This window comes from Lepisma saccharinum, chromosome 8 (genome assembly GCF_977018435.1).
Source record: "Lepisma saccharinum chromosome 8, izLepSacc3.1, whole genome shotgun sequence".
NCBI classification, from domain to species: domain Eukaryota; kingdom Metazoa; phylum Arthropoda; class Insecta; order Zygentoma; family Lepismatidae; genus Lepisma; species Lepisma saccharinum.
The window spans coordinates 2,528,906-2,553,702 of NC_139236.1; the positions used below are offsets into that span (position 1 = coordinate 2,528,906).

Below are 24,797 nucleotides of genomic sequence, written 5' to 3' on the forward strand. Positions count from 1 at the left end.
TGTTATTTGTGCAAGCGTGACTGATGAATTGTTTGCTTTAGATCGAATGCTTCTGTGCGAAATTCTGTTATCACTTGTCGCTTCAGTCTGAAAACTCTCTTGTTGCTTGAAGTAAATTCGTGCGGGTGAAAGTGGCATGCCATATCATAGATTTTTCCTAAATCCCTTATGCAGAAAGGAGACGTTGAAAGCATATATATTTACTAGCATTTGTTATGTGTCATTACAGCTGCAGATTTGTTGGCAAAGATTCACTTAAGCATATTTTATATCATATAATAGTATCATTAGTTTTATAGAATTATCTTTCCCTCACTTTTCTATTTATAAAATAATTTAATATACTGTATAAATGTTCGTCGTACATGATATATTTGTATGTACGTAGTGTGTTATAGAATTGGCGGCCACAAAGATAAGTCATATTTTAATAATCTGTTCTGCAGTTGATCATTCGATGGATTCTAGACGTCCATTTCTTCATAGTAGAATTTTAACAAATGCCTTTCTTGATTATCGTCGCACAATTGATTAAAATAAGCGCCCATTTCTTACTTCGTATGCCGGTGAATTTGCACTGGCAATAATAGGGATTGACTTAAACCGGAAGTTACGGGAGGACCGGGTAAGACCTCACCAATGTTTATGTTTACATTTTTAATACGGTTTATAGAGGGAAGATGGAAAAAGAGAGCTCTACGGAAATTGACGCTCTTAACAATATTGTACGCTCGTGAAAATTATATATATAAATAAGATTTAAGCGTATTATCTGCTTTCATGTCAGATTTTCCCAACTTGTGAGCTGTAGTGTTTAGGTGATAAGCGACCTGCTCAAATATGATATTGTTGATAATATTGTACGCCTGTGAAAATTACATATAAATAAGATTTAAGCGTATTATTTGCTTTCATGTCAGATTTTCCCAACCTGTGAGTTGTAGTGTTTAGGTGATAAGCGACTTGTTTAAATATGATATTGTTGACAATATTGTACGCCTGTGAAAATTACATATAAATAAGATTTAAGCGTATTATCTGCTTTCATGTTAGATTTTACCAATTTGTAAGCTGTAGTGTTTAGGTGATAAGCGACCTGCTCAAATATGATATTGTTGACAATATTGTACGTCCGTGAAAATTATATATATAAATAAGATTTAAGCGTATTATTTGCTTTCATGTCAGATTTTGCCAACTTGTGAGTTGTAGTGTTTAGGTGATAAGCGATCTGTTCAAATATGATATTGTTGATAAATATTGTATGCCTGTGAAAATTATATATAAATAAGGCATAAGCGTATTATCTGCTTTCATGTCAGATTTTCCCAACCTGTGAGCTGTAGTGTTTAGGTGACAAGCGACCTGCTCAAATATGATACCCCACCGTTCGGTAGGAACGCTAATGTGGCAATATAGCACGGCGTAGTGCTTGCTTCTTTTATGCAGTGCATGTTCATTGGCTAGCTAGTAACTAGTGTTGCCAACTGTAATAATGAAGCACTATTTCTGTCATGGAAGGGGAAAAGGCAGGTAAAGTGGCGGTGAGTTTTGTTGGATTGGAAGCACCATATTTTTATTTTATACTAAGTATTTGACCGGTTTGACGTTGTGTGCGTGTATTGCGTGTGTGTATGTAAAAGTGTGTGTTTGCTAATGAACGTTAAATTCCATAATGCCTCCAGTTCTGTCGAAGTTGAAATCAAAAACCTTGCATAGCCAAGCTTGGGAAATTTTAAGCAACGTGCACGAGTTCATGAAGGAGGAAGCCAGTCATGGTGTTAGCATCCCAATAAAGCATTTTGGCAAGAGAGCAGCGAACAGCAGCAACAAATTGTTCATATTTCATAATTTTGGAATTATTCAAAATAAATAAATTATGTAGCTCCAACATTATTTCAACTCTGGCTCCGGCACGTGTTCTTGTAGAAATTGCATAGAGGAGGCTGTTATTTTTGCTGCTTAATGCGATACATATTGTTTTCTGTGTTAAAATTGCCATGTTTTGATGGGTGATAAGCCTATTGAAAACTGTGATCGAGCGAGATATTTTTTTGCGCTGAATAGTATTGAAATAGCATAAGAAGTCTTATTATTTATTTTATATTTTGATGTTTTAGTTAGGAATATATTGATTTTCAATTTTCTGTTGCTGCGTAATGACCGGGGGGGTCGAAATAGAGTGGCATCTGCCGCTACCTCCCAGGGAGGCAAAATGACTAGCGCCGGCCCTGGTTCATAACAAAAGAAAAAGCCGCGCAGCTTATCGTCTAGTGGCAGTATATGTACTTGTTATTGTTGTGGAAGCCGGCATTTTTTGTAAATGTACAACAAAGGCAACCGACTGTCGCCGATCTCAGAGAGGAAATAATAATACTGCTTCAGGAGGAGTGTTATGGTGCAATTGTAGCGGTTTAACACGTTGGCATGTTATTATCTGCCGTTGCAGTTCCATACCAGTGTATACGGGTTTTGGAAGTGAAAAGTTAGAATGCCACCAGTGCATTAATGCAATGAAAAATAATATATATATTTTTTTATTTTGTTTGAAATCACTCAAATAAGGAATCGTATGAAGAAGTCTTCTTTGCAGCATTTTTGGTAATTTTACTTATGTGTTAGTTCATATTTTGCGAATTTTTAGTCCATATGTATGTAGCCACATACAAAGTTACTTGTTAGTACATATTAATCCTAGTCCTGGTATAATGCATGACGTTTAAAACTCAACGTTAGATAGACCTGAATTCTCTAATTTTATTGTTGTACGTAACAGCTGTGCATCGGCGCACTGCAGCGATTTTTCTATCTGCTCCATTAGCAACACTGCTTCTTTAGTTGTTTCGCGCATCGCACGGCAGAATTATCTGCGCTGGACTCTACCCACTGCGGCGACCTGTTCACCCAGCGATGCGTCTCTGCTCACGAACTTTTCGAAAGCTGCGTGCTCTAACTTTCTGTCTGCTTCGTGACGTGCATCCAGATCCGTCTGCGTGGTGTTGTAAGCGATGTCGTGATTTTTGCATGCGGCGTCCAACGGATTCACACCCTTGCCCCCTCTCTCCAATTTTTTCTCGAGTTTGGTACCCGGTCCGCAGTACTGGTAGCCAGGTAAATGCATCTGAAAAGATAACTTGTCACCTTTTGAGAACAGGCGCCTGTACGTGTTCTCGAAAAGTTTGGAGCAATCCAAATACCAGCAACTGATGAAACTGTACGATGGTCTGGACATTGCAACGTTCCCCCCTCGGAAATAAAACCACTCGACGATTGTCGTGAAAATTCAGTCGTTGTGTTCGACGACGCCATCCTGGAAAATCAAAATGAAATTCGCAACTTTTTCACGCAAGGTCGTCACAAAAAAAAATGGATTGCTTCTACCTAGCTCAAACGTTTTCCAAAATTCCAAAACAGTTACTACGCGACAACGCTAATTTCATATGTTTGTTTCGTCAAGATCATACCAACCTCAAGCACGCGTACGATGACTACGTAGGCGGAGACATGAACTACAATCAATTTTCGGAACGCTGCTGCTCTACTTGCTGGAACGGTGACGATTTCGGATTCGCGACGATCGACATGACGAGGAAACCCAACGACGGAAAATACAGAAACAAAATCAACGACTTTCTAAACGTTGCAACGTTGTGAGAAACGACTTTCTAAACGTTGCAACGTTTAGAAAGTCGTTTCTCACAACGTTGCAACGTTTAGAAAGTCGTTGATTTTGTTTCTGTATTTTCCGTCGTTGGGTTTCCTCGTCATGTCGATCGTCGCGAATCCGAAATCGTCACCGTTCCAGCAAGTAGAGCAGCAGCGTTCCGAAAATTGATTGTAGTTCATGTCTCCGCCTACGTAGTCATCGTACGCGTGCTTGAGGTTGGTATGATCTTGACGAAACAAACATATGAAATTAGCGTTGTCGCGTAGTAACTGTTTTGGAATTTTGGAAAACGTTTGAGCTAGGTAGAAGCAATCCATTTTTTTTTGTGACGACCTTGCGTGAAAAAGTTGCGAATTTCATTTTGATTTTCCAGGATGGCGTCGTCGAACACAACGACTGAATTTTCACGACAATCGTCGAGTGGTTTTATTTCCGAGGGGGGAACGTTGCAATGTCCAGACCATCGTACAGTTTCATCAGTTGCTGGTATTTGGATTGCTCCAAACTTTTCGAGAACACGTACAGGCGCCTGTTCTCAAAAGGTGACAAGTTATCTTTTCAGATGCATTTACCTGGCTACCAGTACTGCGGACCGGGTACCAAACTCGAGAAAAAATTGGAGAGAGGGGGCAAGGGTGTGAATCCGTTGGACGCCGCATGCAAAAATCACGACATCGCTTACAACACCACGCAGACGGATCTGGATGCACGTCACGAAGCAGACAGAAAGTTAGAGCACGCAGCTTTCGAAAAGTTCGTGAGCAGAGACGCATCGCTGGGTGAACAGGTCGCCGCAGTGGGTAGAGTCCAGCGCAGATAATTCTGCCGTGCGATGCGCGAAACAACTAAAGAAGCAGTGTTGCTAATGGAGCAGATAGAAAAATCGCTGCAGTGCGCCGATGCACAGCTGTTACGTACAACAATAAAATTAGAGAATTCAGGTCTATCTAACGTTGAGTTTTAAACGTCATGCATTATACCAGGACTAGGATTAATATGTACTAACAAGTAACTTTGTATGTGGCTACATACATATGGACTAAAAATTCGCAAAATATGAACTAACACATAAGTAAAATTACCAAAAATGCTGCAAAGAAGACTTCTTCATACGATTCCTTATTTGAGTGATTTCAAACAAAATAAAAAAATATATATATTATTTTTCATTGCATTAATGCACTGGTGGCATTCTAACTTTTCACTTCCAAAACCCGTATACACTGGTATGGAACTGCAACGGCAGATAATAACATGCCAACGTGTTAAACCGCTACAATTGCACCATAACACTCCTCCTGAAGCAGTATTATTATTTCCTCTCTGAGATCGGCGACAGTCGGTTGCCTTTGTTGTACATTTACAAAAAATGCCGGCTTCCACAACAATAACAAGTACATATACTGCCACTAGACGATAAGCTGCGCGGCTTTTTCTTTTGTTATGAACCAGGGCCGGCGCTAGTCATTTTGCCTCCCTGGGAGGTAGCGGCAGATGCCACTCTATTTCGACCCCCCCGGTCATTACGCAGCAACAGAAAATTGAAAATCAATATATTCCTAACTAAAACATCAAAATATAAAATAAATAATAAGACTTCTTATGCTATTTCAATACTATTCAGCGCAAAAAAATATCTCGCTCGATCACAGTTTTCAATAGGCTTATCACCCATCAAAACATGGCAATTTTAACACAGAAAACAATATGTATCGCATTAAGCAGCAAAAATAACAGCCTCCTCTATGCAATTTCTACAAGAACACGTGCCGGAGCCAGAGTTGAAATAATGTTGGAGCTACATAATTTATTTATTTTGAATAATTCCAAAATTATGAAATATGAACAATTTGTTGCTGCTGTTCGCTGCTCTCTTGCCAAAATGCTTTATTGGGATGCTAACACCATGACTGGCTTCCTCCTTCATGAACTCGTGCACGTTGCTTAAAATTTCCCGAGCTTGGCTATGCAAGGTTTTTGATTTCAACTTCGACAGAACTGGAGGCATTATGGAATTTAACGTTCATTAGCAAACACACACTTTTACATACACACACGCAATACACGCACACAACGTCAAACCGGTCAAATACTTAGTATAAAATAAAAATATGGTGCTTCCAATCCAACAAAACTCACCGCCACTTTACCTGCCTTTTCCCCTTCCATGACAGAAATAGTGCTTCATTATTACAGTTGGCAACACTAGTTACTAGCTAGCCAATGAACATGCACTGCATAAAAGAAGCAAGCACTACGCCGTGCTATATTGCCACATTAGCGTTCCTACCGAACGGTGGGGTATCATATTTGAGCAGGTCGCTTGTCACCTAAACACTACAGCTCACAGGTTGGGAAAATCTGACATGAAAGCAGATAATACGCTTATGCCTTATTTATATATAATTTTCACAGGCATACAATATTTATCAACAATATCATATTTGAACAGATCGCTTATCACCTAAACACTACAACTCACAAGTTGGCAAAATCTGACATGAAAGCAAATAATACGCTTAAATCTTATTTATATATATAATTTTCACGGACGTACAATATTGTCAACAATATCATATTTGAGCAGGTCGCTTATCACCTAAACACTACAGCTTACAAATTGGTAAAATCTAACATGAAAGCAGATAATACGCTTAAATCTTATTTATATGTAATTTTCACAGGCGTACAATATTGTCAACAATATCATATTTAAACAAGTCGCTTATCACCTAAACACTACAACTCACAGGTTGGGAAAATCTGACATGAAAGCAAATAATACGCTTAAATCTTATTTATATGTAATTTTCACAGGCGTACAATATTATCAACAATATCATATTTGAGCAGGTCGCTTATCACCTAAACACTACAGCTCACAAGTTGGGAAAATCTGACATGAAAGCAGATAATACGCTTAAATCTTATTTATATATATAATTTTCACGAGCGTACAATATTGTTAAGAGCGTCAATTTCCGTAGAGCTCTCTTTTTCCATCTTCCCTCTATAAACCGTATTAAAAATGTAAACATAAACATTGGTGAGGTCTTACCCGGTCCTCCCGTAACTTCCGGTTTAAGTCAATCCCTATTATTGCCAGTGCAAATTCACCGGCATACGAAGTAAGAAATGGGCGCTTATTTTAATCAATTGTGCGACGATAATCAAGAAAGGCATTTGTTAAAATTCTACTATGAAGAAATGGACGTCTAGAATCCATCGAATGATCAACTGCAGAACAGATTATTAAAATATGACTTATCTTTGTGGCCGCCAATTCTATAACACACTACGTACATACAAATATATCATGTACGACGAACATTTATACAGTATATTAAATTATTTTATAAATAGAAAAGTGAGGGAAAGATAATTCTATAAAACTAATGATACTATTATATGATATAAAATATGCTTAAGTGAATCTTTGCCAACAAATCTGCAGCTGTAATGACACATAACAAATGCTAGTAAATATATATGCTTTCAACGTCTCCTTTCTGCATAAGGGATTTAGGAAAAATCTATGATATGGCATGCCACTTTCACCCGCACGAATTTACTTCAAGCAACAAGAGAGTTTTCAGACTGAAGCGACAAGTGATAACAGAATTTCGCACAGAAGCATTCGATCTAAAGCAAACAATTCATCAGTCACGCTTGCACAAATAACAGGCCGGGGCAACACAATGCAAGGTATTGATAAAACGGTCTAGTCCGAGCAACAAGCGACACCTGCAATTTGTCGTTCGGAAGGTGTTGTTTATTTTTTAATGTTGGTTTCCAAGAGAGACGTATCGCTGCAGTCTGAAAGCTTCCTTTCGAACCAATTCACCACGAGAAAATGCACGTGTCGCTTGGACTGGACTGTTGTTTTCTCAGTACAATACATCGTGTCGCCTCGCTCTGTTGTACTCGTATGCAAGATGAATTGTTTCATTTAGAGTAAAAAGGCTGTTGCTTGTCGCTTCGGTGTGTAATCGAAGCACGACAAGCTGCACGTGTCGCTCAGATTCCCAATGGCATGTATTGTGCCGCCTAAGACTTGATTTACCATGAGTGGTAAATGCTTATTTATAGACTAAATAGGCCTGTGTCGCTTCGGTTTGAAGCCTCACTAAAAGGCGTGCTTTTCACCACAACACAATACGCAGATAAACAATCAACATGCTTGTAACAAAATGCAAATCGCAAATATTCTTTCCCGGGTACCAATCCTTTCTCGTTTTGCTTGTATCAACAGGTTTCGTCTGTCTACGTCCTTCGGAAACCTACGAAGTGATACTTGATTCAATAAATTTGTTCCCAATCAAACTGTACAACCATATGCTACGCAGCTGACACCCTATTTCCTTGTAAAAAAATCTCCACTTTGCCCTTTCATATTAACATCCATAATATTGTAAGCATAACCGGATGTTCGAGGGGGGGGCCAGACGAGTGCGCATGCTCCGCAGTAGCTCCGCCTTTAACACCGTCTATACAATAAAGCTGTAGAAGACACAATTAGCTAACCTAGCATACAACATACCTTCCTAATTAATATGGATATTGTCACACATTCCTCTTATTTTATACTGTTGTAAATGGAAAAGATTATGTACGGTAAATGTTTTGTATATTATAGGAAAAAACTGCAAAATGTCCCCCAATTTTAATTCGAATTTTATCGAATTTTTACATATTTCCACGCCACCACATATTGTCCTATTTGCTTCTTTTACTTGCCTTGCTTAATTAACTCTCGCTAATTAGCATTTTTTTGGAAGAAGTCAACTAGAACAACATATGGCGGTATGAGAAATATGCAAATCAAAGAACATTTTAGCAATATATGGGCCCTAGCAATTAGCTTTCTCGACTAAGAGTACTCTTTCAAACGTCTTCTGCTGATCGTATTACTAAACGAGGACGTTTAAAATTTTTGGGTGTTGAAAAAGTTTGACCCTACTTTTTTATTTCTATTGTTTGCTAATAGATGGCGCTAATAGTACCCCCTCCCCTCCCCTCTCCCCTCTTCTCCTCTGCTGTATGGCAAATAGCACAAACATAGAAATCAAGATTTTGGAGAGCAAAACATAAAATTTGCATGCATCTGATGTCGAACCAGGAACTTTTATCTTTCGGGGAGTCAACATTATTTCTTACTCAGTCGTCATATAACATGAACGCACGCAAAGATTCACATGTGCTTTTATTATTTTGTGTTCGGTAAGTACAAGTATATTGTTACATAAATTATTGTTTAATTTAATAAATTGTAAAACTCGGAGCCTGCTAAACTAACACTCCTTCTGTATTTCATTAAACTATTGAAAGCGAATGTTGCGTGCACGCGGAAATAGCACAGAAAAAAAAACCGGATGGAAGCAATTTAAAATCACTGGGGCAAGGTCAGTATTACGAGAGCGTAAAAAACACGTGCTTCCATTCAACTTCGAAAAATAAGAATGAATATGTGCATACAGAACACATATGCTTTCTTTTCACAGTTGTAAAATCATATAAATTGTGCATGAAGTAAGTTACGAGAAGGCTCTCTCAATTAGGTACAAGTATTGTACAATTAGGTACAAATTGTTGTACAATTATTTCCCCCAGTTGCCCAGTTGGAGTTGGGGGCATAACACTGGTATTATTTGTAATCACAGTGCTTACTCATGTATTTTGTTTAATATTTTATTTCAAATTCACTGTCAGAAACTAGTGTTGCCAGTTTCTGCATGTAGGTTTACCTACTCTGTTGGTTGTCACTGTCAAGTTTTTAGTATTCGTACAGCATAAAAAGCTATAACCCCTCCCCCTCAAAAATATATACATTGTATACGCCAAGATGCCCAATAGCCTGGCAACACATCATGAAAAAACATGCCAAGAAGACCCAGTGGGTTTATAAGTCAGTGCTACCAATTCCTATTTGTAGGTTAGCTTAGCCAGTGAAATATCATATAGTAGAATTTTTGTAGAGTGGGTGTTTGCGAGTTCCACGATAGGTTAAGTTATATCACTTAGGATCGTAAAAAAAAAGATAGGTTAAGTTGTATCACGTAAGATCGTGATATACCTACCAAGTATAAATGGGGAAAAAAATGAGTGCGGTGAAAATTTGTACTAAAACATCGCTAAACGCTATAACATCGACAAAAAATTGTCAAAATATGTCAAAAAGTGATATTCGATTGATAAAAAAAGAGGATACCTACAAAATATGATCCTCAAATAATAACGTTCAAACAGTACCTAAATAAAAAAAATGATAGGTTAAGTTATATCACTTAGGATCATAAAAAAATTAAATAATCGTAAAAAAAAGGATAGGTTAAGTTGTATCACGTAACATCATGATATACCTACCAAGTACGAGTGGGGAAAAAATGAGTATGGTGAAAATTTGTACTAAAACATCGCTAAACGCTAAAACATCGACAAAAAATTGTCAAAGTATGTCAAAAAGTGATATTCGATTGATAAAAAAAGAGGATACCTACTAAGTACTATTTTGAAGCGCCCCAATAGCACTACTTATAGACACTCGTTTTATCAGCGTTAATGCACACGTTTGTACCAAGAAATGACATTTTCAACTTCTTACAAACTGCCGCTTATTTTCTCTCTTATTGAAATATCTGTCATTAGAGAGCCCATTAGGGTGTGCCTAGGCACACCCGGCAGCTACGCCTATGGTGGCTACTAATTAAGGGGACACCTTTTGATCATCAATTACGTTTAACAATGAGAACATATTTATAATATTGGCAACTTCGTATTTTCTGAAGATAGGAACTTAGACATCACAATGACAATTTTATCTATTTCTCTCATAATTATCAATTTGAGCTTCAGTTAAATCAATGTAAACTTGGAGAAGTAATTGGCCTTTCTTTTATCTGTTCGTGGCTTACCAGATTATTAAGGCCTGAAACACTTCCGGTTGCATCAAATAACTTGTTGATTCTTGAGATAGCGTCACTTTCAAGCCTTAGAGGTCCACATTCCTGCAGCATTCGTCGTTGAACTTCAGTTACACGTTACTGGTAATGGAAATACACGTACACCTGTGACACGCTGCTCAATTCTTAGGCAACTTGCTGCCATTCTAAACAACATCCACTTCTTCTATGTCGGTTAGATTTTACGTGTAAAGAAAGATAAAGAGGAAAGAAGTAACAAAAGGTGACCACCCTGTAGAAATGAGTATATCTCAAGAACTAGCTGCGTCATTCTCACCAACCTTGATATGTGAGATGACCAAATCTGCTAATAATAAAATACTAATTATATTAATTATAAATCACAGGAAGAAAAATAACACAACTACAGTTTGGCCAAAGCTTCAAACCGAAACTTCGAGGCAAAATATTGTATTGCGGAATTTTACCACGTGGATTTTTTTACAACTTATACTGGTTTCTATTGTAAACGAAATTAGATTTGTAAGTCTCCCTGTCATATTCAGCTTCGTCTTCATCTTCTTTCTACATTGACACATTCATCTTCATTAGCGTCTCCCTGTACACTGTCCTTTGTGGTTTTCTCATCTTCACTAACCTTACATTAGCTATAAACACCACTAAATATCATTCAGTGCCTTTTAGGGGATCATTCAAGGTTGCAAAGATGTCTTCTTCTTTCACAATGCTCGACATAACTTGGTCGTTGTAAAACATGGGTTAATACAAAAAGTAACGCTAACGACGCATCTGGATCCTAGAGACCCAATTCTAGTAACTTCTGGCACAGCAACACCCTCACGTTCATAACCACTCCACTGACTCGAAGAGGACAAAGGTCTAGGAGACTACTGAGTGAGTCACATACTTGCTGCCAACCATTTCTTAATGCAAGAGAAAAAAAGTTGGGTCCCCGGAACCCAGATGTGTCGTCTACGGGTTAGATAGGCTAATCGAAACTGAACCTACAGTTTAAAGTTCCCAACCGCTGTGCAGTGTACCTCCACTCGATTAGAAGGCGGCAACGTTAGTCAATACTCTATCGGGAAGAACGAAATAAAGCGTTTCTGCCAGTTGCAAATATAACTATGGCTTAATTGCTATTTTACACTTTTATCTTCACTAGTTTAAACCGGCTGTATCGAACTTTCCATTCATAGATAGTTCATTTTTGAAGAGAGAAACGACACGACGTACGCATTCGTCTCGTTTTAAGCTCGTCTCGAAATTCGAAACGAGTTCGAGAAGGTGACAAACCCCTCTAAAATCGAGACTACGCCGTGAGATCTGAGATCCTCGATCTCGTCGGAGGCTTTGATCAGTTATATTTGTGCTCTGTTTGAAAATCAAATTTCGTTACTGTTCAACTTATTCGGACATGCCAAGCCTCCGACCCACTTGCCGATGAGAGGTCTGATCCCGGCATAGACGTGACTGTTCTGTGAGGAGGCTACTCCGTGAATTGTATCCGATCATCACTCATCCTCATCGCCGCGTTTGGCCAAAAAGGCCAACGTAAACTAACAAAAGTTCAACATATTAAGCAGATATCAACCTCAATTTGGTTTTCGTTATTTGGAAGTTTAACCGTTTGTGACACCTGTAAACCAGTATAGCGTGGCTGTATGTTTTCAGGAAAAAATTCAGCTTTTCAGGTGTTCGTAGCGTCGATAGAGTCCAACAGAAAAGAAATATTCAGATATGTTGTTTGACGTACTTATCTCTGTACGTTATGAACCTTTGTGCGGTGACACATTGATTACGTAGTTTATACTACGTGTGTAGAGCCTTGAGACGAGACCGGGAACTAGGGTATTGGGTACTCTGTGGCTTTGTAAGCAAAGGGTCCCGGGTTCGATACCTAGTGGAGGCACATTGCCTTTTTGGATGTCACTTTGAATCGCAGGTCCAGTCGCGACAACTCAATGTAAGGTTACAGTGGACTCAAAACAACCTCCACATTTTTTAGCATAGCACGGTAAGACGCCAGGATTCCCGGGTTCGAATTCCCGCCTACTGTCGGATAAAAATTATAGATACTCGAGTTTGGACCCAGATTAAAAAATAACCAGTAGACCTACAAAAATACGAGTTACATTAAAATTTAGCTTATTCAATTCTGCATTAATCCATGCTAAGCAAGTTCCTTTTCAAGTATGTCTTCTATTTTTTATCGTCGTAAGAACAAAAAAGTTTCCTTTTTTTAGTTTTGCAAACGATCGCTCTCTTTGAAATTCTCTAAATAAAAAAAAACGGTTTGTCCGATCGTGATGAAATTTTAATGCGGTGCAGGCAGAAAGGTTTTATACACAATTCTTAATTTTCAGAGTATTAAAATTTCTCCAAAGCCGTTCTTATCAATTTTGCGAAACAACTTTTTCTTAGTATTGTGTAGTCCTACAAATATGATCATCGTCTTGTTTTGAAGCTCCTTGCATCTGTTTTGAAAATGCATCATCATTGTCAATCGACATTCCGAAACCGATTTTATACACATTTTTATTGAGCGGAGTAAAGCTGTGCGTGGAACCTGGCAACACGCACGCACTGACTCGCAGTCCCTTCATCAATTTCATCTTCTCGATTAGCCAAAAAAGTTACAGAAAACCAAGTAAAATAAACGAAATCAGTCAAACAATCAAGACAAACTTTAATTCCTAGAACGAGACACACTTCTTTCCCCACACACAGGGCGAAACTGTTCCGAGACTCGTCTCGTCTCGATATCATTGCAAATCTTTTGACATTTTCAAGCCTTTTTAAAATAACTTCAAGTTACTTTAGACTTTTGAAATTCATACGTGGCATATCCGAAACTAGGCAATTTTTTCGAAAAATCTCCGTTACGCTTTTCCTTATTGGAGCTCGACTCTGGGAACGCTTTGAACGGGAAACCCGCTACGCGACCACCGACATTCCGGAGGATCCCAGCAGTCGCCGATATTAAAAACATCGCATTCTTGTCTGCGAGCCAATGATGTCAACGAGGAGGCTGCTGGACTCTTTTATGGGCTTACGTGGAACCAAATACCAAGCCACGTAACTGTTATCACCTGATACTACACATTTTCGCCTGTTTACTGCATCCTTGAAAAATAAATTAGCATCTTTTAGCATTTTTGTAACAACAGAGTTACCTCATTATCAAAAAATGTGCAAATGTAATAAGTACATTTTATAATACCCTATGAGCGTCGCATTGAAAATTTTAAGAAAAGAAAATATAAAATATTTTAGGAATTTCTTCTGTGCAATAAGCACTACTTGATTTCTGAAATACAGTTTACAATTTAGTCACGCTGCTCTAGCTAGTATGGCGTTTGGATTCTGTGCGTAAGCCTCTGGTTCGATCCTTCAATGAACCTTCACAAATGGCTCTGGATTTCACTCAGCCTACCATCCTCCACTATGGCACAGATTGATATTGTCTTACTTGTAGTTTTGATGCTACAAATTACGAGATAGTTCTGTTTTACACGACAACTTTTTTTACTGTCGCTTTCATGGCCTATGCTGTAAGGAGAAAGCGCCGATTGTTGTCAAAACTACTCCGGCCCATCAGAGGAGGGTTACTCTTCCGATGAGGTAAGTCGTTATATCAAGCAATATTTGAACGCATGTTTCTGAACAAATGTCGCAGACACACTTGACATATCTCATTTATGCATCATTAACCCGTTAAAGGGATTCCTATCGATTTAAAATCTATTTCATATCTTGTGAAAATGTCCATTTCTTGGTGATGCCAAACAATAGATTGTACAAAATTATATGAAGCGAAATTAAAAAAAAAATCAATTGATTTTATGCGAATCCACGAGTACGTGAACCTTTCCAGAACAGAGATTAGTATTTATTGGGCTGCTGAATAAATGTTTTTTAGACATTTTGTTTAATACATATTGATAATTACTGAAGTTTTGCACGATTCTAGAAGCAAATGTTTGCACTTATAAGTGTTATTTAACTACTTATACGTGAATTTATCCTGTGCTTACCCAAAGTGAAAGAGACGAAAATATTAATTTCTTCTATTTATTTATTTAGTTAACGTAGAATTCCAAATACTGAGTTGGCCTCTTTACATTGGAATGTATAACAGTATAAAATGAACAACAAAAAATAACAACATAAACAAAAAAAAATTGCATCCAATAATAAACCTTACAGATTTTTGGTACACCAGCCTTTTGAAACGTGCCTGATTTTCAAAAATGTATATTTGTCCTGTTAACTTGTTGAATTGACTGGGTAGTCTGTAGAGCAGGGAACGCTGTATGAGGCATAACTTTGACTTCTGAGAAGCGAAAAGTAGAGTGCTTTTTGTTGTGCGAGATGGTACTCGAAAGGGAATTTGCTGCAGAAGGCAGTCACTTCTGATGGTACCAATACATGGTCTGCCAGTTTATGTCTCTCGTGAGGTGATTGGATATTTACAATTTCCCGAAGAATATGCTTTTGTAGGTGTTTAGTGGATGAAATTCGGTAATGAAATGAGGCGGTAGAAGAGAAAATCTTCATTAACGAAGGTTCTTTATCCCAGCAAACTATATGCATAACATTTTGTGTGGCAAAAAGTAGTCTGTATGTTGTTCGAGACGAGAACGAGACTTGCATTCGAGACATACACGAGACGAGATTTGTGGACGAGATCGACAACGGGTCTGGCATTTACCACTTCATACGAAACCAAGATTCTTTCGCGACTCATCTCAATGCCAACTTAAGCTTATCGGAAACGCACAACTCCGACCTTCCGAGTGAAAACTTTCATGTGCCTTTGAGAGGAAAGTCCCCCCATGTACCGCGCCGCCGCCGCCAGAATATTTTCCATGCTTGGCTACAGCGGGGCCGAGCATGACGCTTGCCGGAGTTAAACGAAGAGACGCGGAATTACACGAGAAGGCATCAGGAGGCGCGGACAACGGAAATTTTCCACCTTGCAGACTTCTGGCACGGAAATTCCGCGCTTCGTTTATGCGCGTTTCGCTGTAGTACATATTCCACCATTTGATTTCAATAGAAGCAGAAAAAAGAAGTTTTGTTGCCGCATTTCTCCACGTCTCATTGGACGTGCCTGGAAAAATCATAAGAGGGAAAACATGCCTTGCTATTCCTTTATTTTTTGATCAGTCATATATTTTGCCACATTTTCCTGCATTCATTGACAATTTTTAGTATAAAATATTCGCCGGAGGCGGTTATGAACCACCATCAGCCCACTTTTAGCTGCTTGTTCTCCCTTATCAGCAAACAACCTCCCGATATCAAATTGCATGGGACACGCAACCACTGATGCTCTGGGTGACACAATAAGGCCTGATAACTTCCAGCAGGGGGACTCTTCCAGGCATTCCAGTCACGAGAATTCCCTGGAAGAAAAAAACGGATGATAAGAACCGAGACAAAATTGCTTCTGTGTTGGAATCGTGTCTTTCCCTGCCTCTACAACTTTCCGAAACTGGGTCACGGTGGCTCGATACAAGCGCCATCTGCAACTGCTCTTGATTGCGGATTGATTCCGAAGATTGTCCCGAGGGGCCCACCATCATTAATCAAAACAGCAAATATACGACGCGAGTGACGTCACCACGGAGGAACTTCTTGATTCTTTGCGTGTTCGCAGATAGCCAGAGGCGACCAATCAGGTGTTTCGAGCTCTCTGATACCATCAAAAGAGTTCTGCAAGAGATCTGCTTTTCTGCGTTTATCAGCTGAGTGAAAAATTAAAGGTAATCGTATATACCAGAAGATACATGCAAAGACTTCTAATGCTTCGGGGAAGTGGCCAGAGGTGCCCATCCCCCCTAAGGCCGATGCCCCCCCCCAAAATGTCATACTCCCTCCTCAAATCATGGCATAATCCCCGTAAAGTATTTAATTAATTATCAGGTGGGAACTTTGCCAGTAATGTCTTAGCATGTGGCACTGGAGTTCACCCAGGCTCTAATAAATAGGTACCTGGGGAAGGAGCTAAGGGCGGCCGGAGCGTGGTGCTGTTTACATCGCATCCAGAAATGACTAAGGTTGTGTATGCGTCAGACCATACCACCATAGAAGTGGCAGAAACGCAAACCAAAACAAAGGAAATCAATCAATCAATCAACGCCTGTGAAGGTACATTAAAAGTTGTTTGAATGCCACTTAGAAACGTGTATCTGGTATCGGTTAGCCTATTTGATAATAAAGTGGACTTAAAACATCCCTTCCATCTTAAATTAAACCTTAATTTCCCTGAAATGAGGGAAGTTTCCCTTCATGTGCTCCTCCGGCTCAACAGCATCAACTGTGTAATCACAACTACTGCATTGAAGGAGGTCACGGTTGCCAGGCATCGCTAAGTGAAGCAGGGTTACCACGTCTTTCCTTTTCAAGTATAATTCCGGGAACTTTCTGAACGTATGTACATCGTAATATTTTCGTGTTTTTTCCTAAAGGGTTATAAAAAAAATTACAGAAACTGTTGAGAGAACTTGAAACTTTTCTCTCGTTTCATGAAACCCGCAATCTAAAGTTAATCATTCTTAGTTATTCCGAAACTTACATTAAATGCATCACATGTTGCGGGAGCCTTACTAATTCGAGGGAAGGCTTTCAAGAATGAGTAATCAGAAGAGGAAGTTAGATAAATGCATCTGCTTTTCTGAGAATAGTATTGCGTGACAGTCTTCTACATAATTACAGTCCTGCTAAAGAGGGGAGCGGGTCTTAGCCTGGTAAACTTTATATCCAACATTTCGTAGCCGTTAATTTTGAAGAAGTTTCGTTAAAAACAGTAGCAAAAATTAGTAGTTTTTTTTAAAGGCTACTTTATTGCGCCTCTACCCAATTGAGTTGGAAGTCACGACTTCTGTTCGCTCATGACGCAATTGTGTAACCTCGTAAAAGGGTTATTGACCAACCTGTAAGTTTTCGGTTGCTACAGGAGATTGTTGTGGTAGGTAAGAAAATTTGAGTGCGTATACTGACTGCAGAGACCTCTAATTACAGACTGGAGACGATGCGCTTTTGTTTGAAGCCGCTCATCGTTGCTCGCGCATAGCACCAGGGAGAGATAATATGGCGGAAATGCGAATTCTGATTTGAATCTGCAGAATGAAGCATTGTGAGTGTCAACATGTGAAACGCATTTCATATTACTTACATTACTTTAATTTTGTTATTTTTGCATGCATCCTCTGTTCGCTACAGTGCTCTCAGAGTTTCAGAGCGTAACATGCACTATATAAAAAGTATTGTACTCGAATCTATTCCAGAGGTGCTGGGCATGGATGTTCTTCGTGAGTGTTCCTTCATCAATTTAATTATATCATCATTCATTCTCATCGTCACGATTACCCAAAATTAGAAGGAAAGAGAAGTAGAAAAAACTAAATCAGTTAAACCAATCTTTCCAATATGTAGCATTCAAACTATACAGCTACGTAGTAATATTTTGAAAATTCAGTTTGGACTGTGATGATTTTTGCAAGTTACGCAAGACGCTGAGAAATAAGTTTACAAAACTGGAAATGATCGTGAAAGTAAGGCTAATGTTCGGTGAACGTAATATGTCCATTTTATAGTAAAAAACAAATGATGTGTGCTAAATTATCACAAACTGCTGGAAATAAATCAATTAAATAATTAAATCAAATGTATTGAAAAGTGGATGCTGTAAGTGACAGCAAAGATTTTGGACATGCGTTTTTCTTTGCAAGTACACTTCATGAACATTACCAAATTTCTCAACGTCGTGATTATCTAAAATAGTAGCAAAAGGAAGGAAAAATAAGAAGATTCAAATGGAAATATGTGTGCAAGTGGTCTCCTTCGTAACTGTTGTGAAGCTCGTTTCACGTTATATTCGTTCGCAGAAGGAGAAGAAAAGTAAAAAGCCAGAAACGTAACAGACCCGAACCTATTTAAAACACACAAATTGTAACATGGAGAGCATGTTGGTCTCCTTAATGGTAATGGTGAAGACCAAACCTGATGCACCTAACACGCCCACGTAAGGATACAGAAATGCAAAATACGCACGCAAATTGGAATTTCCGTCCGTGTACATTTTCACTAACACATCTAACCTGTGCTCATAATATATTTTTATTTCTGTTTGATGAACGTAACTACGTCAGGCAGTTAGTGTAGTTTTAGTAATATTATTTTTAAGTTAATAATATTGAAATAACTCTGTTTGTTGGAGCATACTTCACAACATTGTTATGAGTATCTGGTTAGGTTTCAACATGACAGTCAAAATAAAAATGTTACCATTCAATGTGTAAAACATACACATAAGTTGTTCGTATTATGAACATTGGGCTACCTGGGTTAGACATATTCTCTCCTACCAAATTTTCAGATCAATTATTACGTTACTGCTTTCAGAAACTTATTTAAAATGCAAGATTCACTTCTCGAACTTTATTGGAATAACACTGAAGGTAGCAATAATATCTCTATGCATTTTGTAGAAATAAAATATCGAAGTTTCAATTTATGAATAATTTATTTCTTGTCCAAAGCTTGATGCATAATTTTTGGCTTCGTGTTTAATGTATGTATACAATATTTTATTTGTACTTAAATAGGATATCAATTGGTTAACAAGAATTATTCTTTCAAGATTCGTCGATTATAATATAAATTATTTACTTTTACTTTGTCCTTTTACAAATATAAGTTTATTTTAAAAAACGCTTTGAAGTAGCTACCAAGAACTAAATTTAACTAGCATATAATACGTTGTTTATCTACTTCGGAAATGCTGTTCTTAATTGTACATTGAAAAATAAAACTTTGCTCTCGATTCACGTGCAATATTATTTGTCTTTGCTGCAACCGTTCGAGTAATTTATTTTCGACTGATTGCCTTGCGCACCCAGGAATGCATGTGGTATACGTATTACACTCGTATAACTGCATGAACATTCATTTGTACAATTTGAATCACACGTGTTTCTTCGGTAAAGGAATGGGTGAAATAGGCTTATCGTTGTTTTCACTTTTGTGAAGAAATTATTTGTACTCACTTCTGGAGAGGAATATGTAAAGTTATATCCTTCTTAGTAAACTTGAAAATTGCAATGTTGTGTGGTGCAATGACTCACAATCTTGAAAATAGTTGTTAGAAATGGAAATGTGAAGCATGCTCGCCGCCATGATACCACACCCCGGCTTCGAAATTTTTGGCTTCATGTTGACCCATGTTAAAAGGCCCACGTTTCCGGTCTGGTACCTTGAGGTCTGTGGTGTACTGAGGTCCAAAGCAAAATTGTTGGTTTTTGTAAATTTTAAGAATTGTAATCAAATAAAGGTTGGTTGACATGCAAATAGAAGGAATAGGACGCCTCTGTTGTCCTTCTTTGAGGATAAAATAGATTTTGTACAAAATCAGAATATCGAATATTCTTAGAACCCAAGGTTTAGATGAATATAGGTAGCATTTATCCAAATGGTACTGCTTATTATTGCAATTATTATTATTATTATTATTTAATTCACAGATTCTTTCAAACAATGATAAATATATTGAACTAAACGCACAGCTATGAAATTAGACGGGTGGCAGAAGTTCGCAGTGTTGCCACGTCGGCACACAACCCCGTGTGTTCAGAGGATTAAGAGCAGTCCGATGTGTAGATCTGGAACTCCATTTTTGTGGCCTGTAACAAACTTCCAATTCACACGATCACCAGCTCTGTATCGAATGGGACTCGAAAGTGCCCCGCAGAGAGGTCGGTCTGACGTTCGAAATAGGCAAAGCAGCCCGGTTGACGTTGCCACACAGTACGAGGGAAGCAGCGACTTTTGTTCCACTATCACTTTGCTTCTCCATCCCCTGGTACCCCGCGTGCGCACGTCTATGTCCCTGATGGAGTGCATTGCACAGTGATTCCTAAGCGCACACACTGCATTACATAGGCGTCCGCAGAACCTCTGATTACGGGGGGAGGGGGGGGCAAAGCCTTGACGAAAGTTCAGTCGGGAAAGAAAAGCCTCATTTTATCCCACTGTTTTAGTTTCATTGCATTGATGGGCATGTAAGTATAATATATATATATATATATATATATATATATATATATATATATATAATATCTGTGTGTGTGTGTGTGTGTGTGTGTGTTAGCATTTTACCAACTAGGACGACGTTTACAAACAATGAAGTCAGCGGTCAGCTTCGGCTTGTAATCACACATTCGCGATTATCTCGAAAACGGTTCGTTTGCAGACCCACCTGTGTCAGTTTTCCAAACAATTGTGTTCATTCATTCAAGACAAAACTGTTTACAGCAAGAGTCTGAAGAACTTAGTAGTTATAAATTGTGTCTCTGGTAAGTTAAAATGCATTCCAGAAAACCAAAAAAATTGGGAGCGAAGCGAGCAAGAAAATTTTTAGATCCAAATTTTTGTAAACTGAAAACAATATTGATTTAATATGACACAAAAAAATTGATGGGGCGCCATGGCATTCTCTTTTGCAATTTTTTTCATTTAGGTCGTTCGGCGCCTAGGGCCAACTCCCGCCGCCTCCTAGCTACGGCTCTGAACTTGATTGTATGAAAAGCAGAAGCAAGCAAGAAAGTTTTACGTCATATATTTTTATTTGTATAAAATTTGATATCGAGGGGTGCACTTGTCCCTCTGTGTCATCCTGCAGGTGCTCTTAACCGTCTGGAAGAAATACGTGAAACCTAAGTCCATCTTGAGTATCCTTTTGACCTGCTACTCTTACATTCTACTAGTCTTGCTTTCTTGTGCTCAATGTTTGCCCTCCTAGAATTGATTTCCGTCCAAGGTTGGAGAGGAGCAATGCCCATTGCCCCCTGTGGTTGCGTCACTGCACCCTCTTCCCCCGTAGTTCCTTTGAACTTTAATCGGCTTGAAAAATACTTGTTTTTCTTTAGGAGTATAATATCGTTTAATAATAGCGATAATATTCCTCTATACTAAATTTCTAGGTGAAAGTATAAAAATGTAGGGTCATGGACGTCTGGAAGAGGGGGGGGGGGGCAAGGAGTTGCACACCTACCCCTTAGAAATCGAATGTCAACCTAAAAATATATATATCACACGTATAATTTGATTTCAGTCATAGTAATTTACATTAATGTGATGATTTCAAATTCAAGTGGTGTTTTTTGAGGGGGCAGCACTATTATCGGGGCGATATCTGCGTACGTCCATGATTAGAGACGTCCCCCTTGCCCCCCCCCCCCGCGCTCGCCTATGTGCATTGCATAATGCTCATTGAGTAGACTACTATCCTCTCGTATGGCGCAGTTCCAACGTTGTCCCCTTGCAATCAAGGGGTTCCTGGTTCGATATGCGGAGCGCAATTCTGCCCACCCGCTTATTTTCATGGCCGTGCGTTTAATATTACTGGAAGCAGTGTTGAATACTGAATTACGTTGAGTTTGTTTTCAGTTTACTTTATTCACAGATAGGCTAATCCGTAGTAGACTTACAGTTTCTTAAAACTAGGATCCGAACAAGTTTGTGTCACCACCGGATATCGAAGCCGGAACCCCTTGATTACAAGGCGACAACGTTAGCACTGCGCCATCGGGGAGGCTAGTCTCAACGAGCATTATGCAATGCAGTGTGTGTGCTTAGGGATCACCGTGCGATGCACTCCACCAGGGACATAAGCGTGCGCACGGGGGGTGCTAAGGGTGCCTGTGCACCTCCTAAACTGATCGCACTTCCAACTGTCGGCTGGGAAGCAACGAATCGGCGACCAGTTGAATTCTCTTCGACTGGCATCGGGCAGTTTCGTGTCACAAGGCACCGAAAGAAGCTGGCGGGACGAAACAAACCAGCCTCGGATACACAGCATGTGGCCAGACATACTATAAAACGAGAGAGAGAAAGAGAGAGAGTTGACCACCGCCTTACTGGATAGAAATTGTACAATAGTATACAAAGCACGGAAAATTAGTACACAGAAAACCAAAACACTACGAACAAGCTAATAATAGCAACTGACAAAATCATACGCACGCTTGGCAGCGTTGTAACAGGAGAGCGATATTACCCCTACAGCTTTTACTTCTTAACTGAGGTTTTTGATACTCATCGAGGCACACACCTCCGAAGACGATTGGTGGACAGATACAGCTATGTAGCAAAATGTAGGTCAGCCGCCAGTTGGCAATGCCATCAGTATAATGTATCATAATAAAAATATTAATGTAGAAATTACCATAAAAAATATCACTTTCAAAAATAAGGAATTTCGTTTCATTTAAGATGCCCTGCTCTCTCCCTCTCTCCACAAAACAATGTGATATTGTTTTCTATAAAATCAGTAATCAGGTAGTAAAGAAGCTGTTTTTGATTTTATAAATCGCAGAGAGCTCCTCCACAAATCGGCCCTCACTCATTCCTCTCCTTGGCACAGCCTCGATTGCTATTTGCAACCTTTGATTCACGAGGCTTATTTGTTTATTTGAACTAAAACGTAACGAGATAAAAGGTAAAGTGTTCCCCTGTGCTTAGCACCACGCCATGAAGGCGTATAGGGGGTGTGGGGGTAACGCCCCACGAGAAGATTGCATAATTGCACCCGCAAGACAAAGAAGAGTTAGCTGTTCGGTACCAATGTTGATTTTGAATTGTTTACTTTCATTACTTAATTATATAAATATCGTCACAATTAGAGAAACCTGCCATAAAGTGATAGCAACGAAAACTCAGAGATTATAATGTTAAAATTTAATCTCCATATACCTTATACTTTCTGCGAAAAAGGAGCATGAAGTGACGACAATTAGGTGAACAATGCACATACAGGTAATTGAAACTCCTCTTAAGGCACCGTAAATAAATTAGTCTGCTCACGCTTATGAGCAGGGCCGACCTCCGTGAGGGAGTGGGTAGTACAGCGCGCTACAACGCCAGGGTCCAGGGTTCGAATCCCGGCATGGGTGTTATTAGTGTCCCTTCACCAATTTCATCCTCATCTTCTCGGTTAGGCAAGAGTGGCAGAAAAGCTAGGTTAGCATAAACGAAATCAATCGATCAATTGTTACGAATCTCGTAGCGTTGCACTTCACTGGTACAACTTACTTTACTAGCTCAGCAGTGCATGCTGGTTACATCCCTGGGTTCGGGCCGAAATACTTCGTTCCCTCCCCACTTATCCATTGGTGAAGTCTATTGAGATCCACGTGGTTGCTCTCCCGATCCTGCTATTCGACAAGTATTAAACCATTTAAAATAAAATGAAAAAAACCGCAATATGTTCTAATTAGAGTTTATTAGAAACACTCACGCACCTATATCGCTTAATACAAAATACAATTATAACAATTCCGACCGTTTACAACGTGAGATTCGTAAGCGTCATTTTCCACTACGCGAAGCACCTCTTGCTTCTGAAAATCTTACAGATAAACTCAAGGTAGATAGAGATTAGGTAAAGCCATCCGAAGATTGCCGATCTTGCACGAACGCTTGACGTCACCGGAGAAGCAGTGAGCTCGGCTGAAGCAGACGGCCCCTAGCATTTATATGGTAGATTCAGAGAGCGAAAGTATATTATTACTTTTAGGAGGGGGAAAATAATAATTGTCATCCTCCAAGATAGTAGTATGAAAGTATATAATATAAGGACAAAAATTGTACAAAAGAAGAGGTTATTTGATTAAACAGCCCGATTTGCCTACACTTAAAACTATGGCAAGATGCCCTTATTCCCCATTTCTTCAAGTGTGATATGCTCTCAATCCCAAGAATCTTGAATCCTAGTGTAGAAAAGAAGAACCCTCAATAGACAGATTTGCCCACACTTAAAACTATGTCAAGAGGGGGCATATAGCCCAATCGGCCATGTGTGTACATATTTAAATCTAAAGAATTTTGAATTCTAGTGTAGAAAAGAAGAACCCCCCTCAGACAGATTTGCCCATGTGTGTAAAAGCTACATCTCTCATTTTGTTGTCCATAAACTTGTCAAAAATATGCCCCCTCTTGATTTTGTTTTGACTATACTTAAAACTAGGGCAAAAATGCTTATAAGAGCTTTTGCTTACACAATAATAAAATGTAATATATGCTTAAATACTTGTTACCTGGAATATGCTCAATATTTTAATTGAACACCAGCCTCAACTCATATATCTAATACTAAGACAATGTAATATGCAGAGGACTTCTAGAATTGCTCTGTGACTCTCTCA

At 38.9% G+C, this 24,797-nt stretch overlaps 1 protein-coding gene across 2 annotated transcripts in view; it reads left to right on the forward strand.

Moving 5' to 3' along the window:
* loaf (low-density lipoprotein receptor domain containing lost and found) overlaps positions 1 to 24,797 on the forward strand; it is a 690,862-nt gene that overhangs the window by 52,866 nt on the left and 613,199 nt on the right. The window lies entirely within an intron of this gene.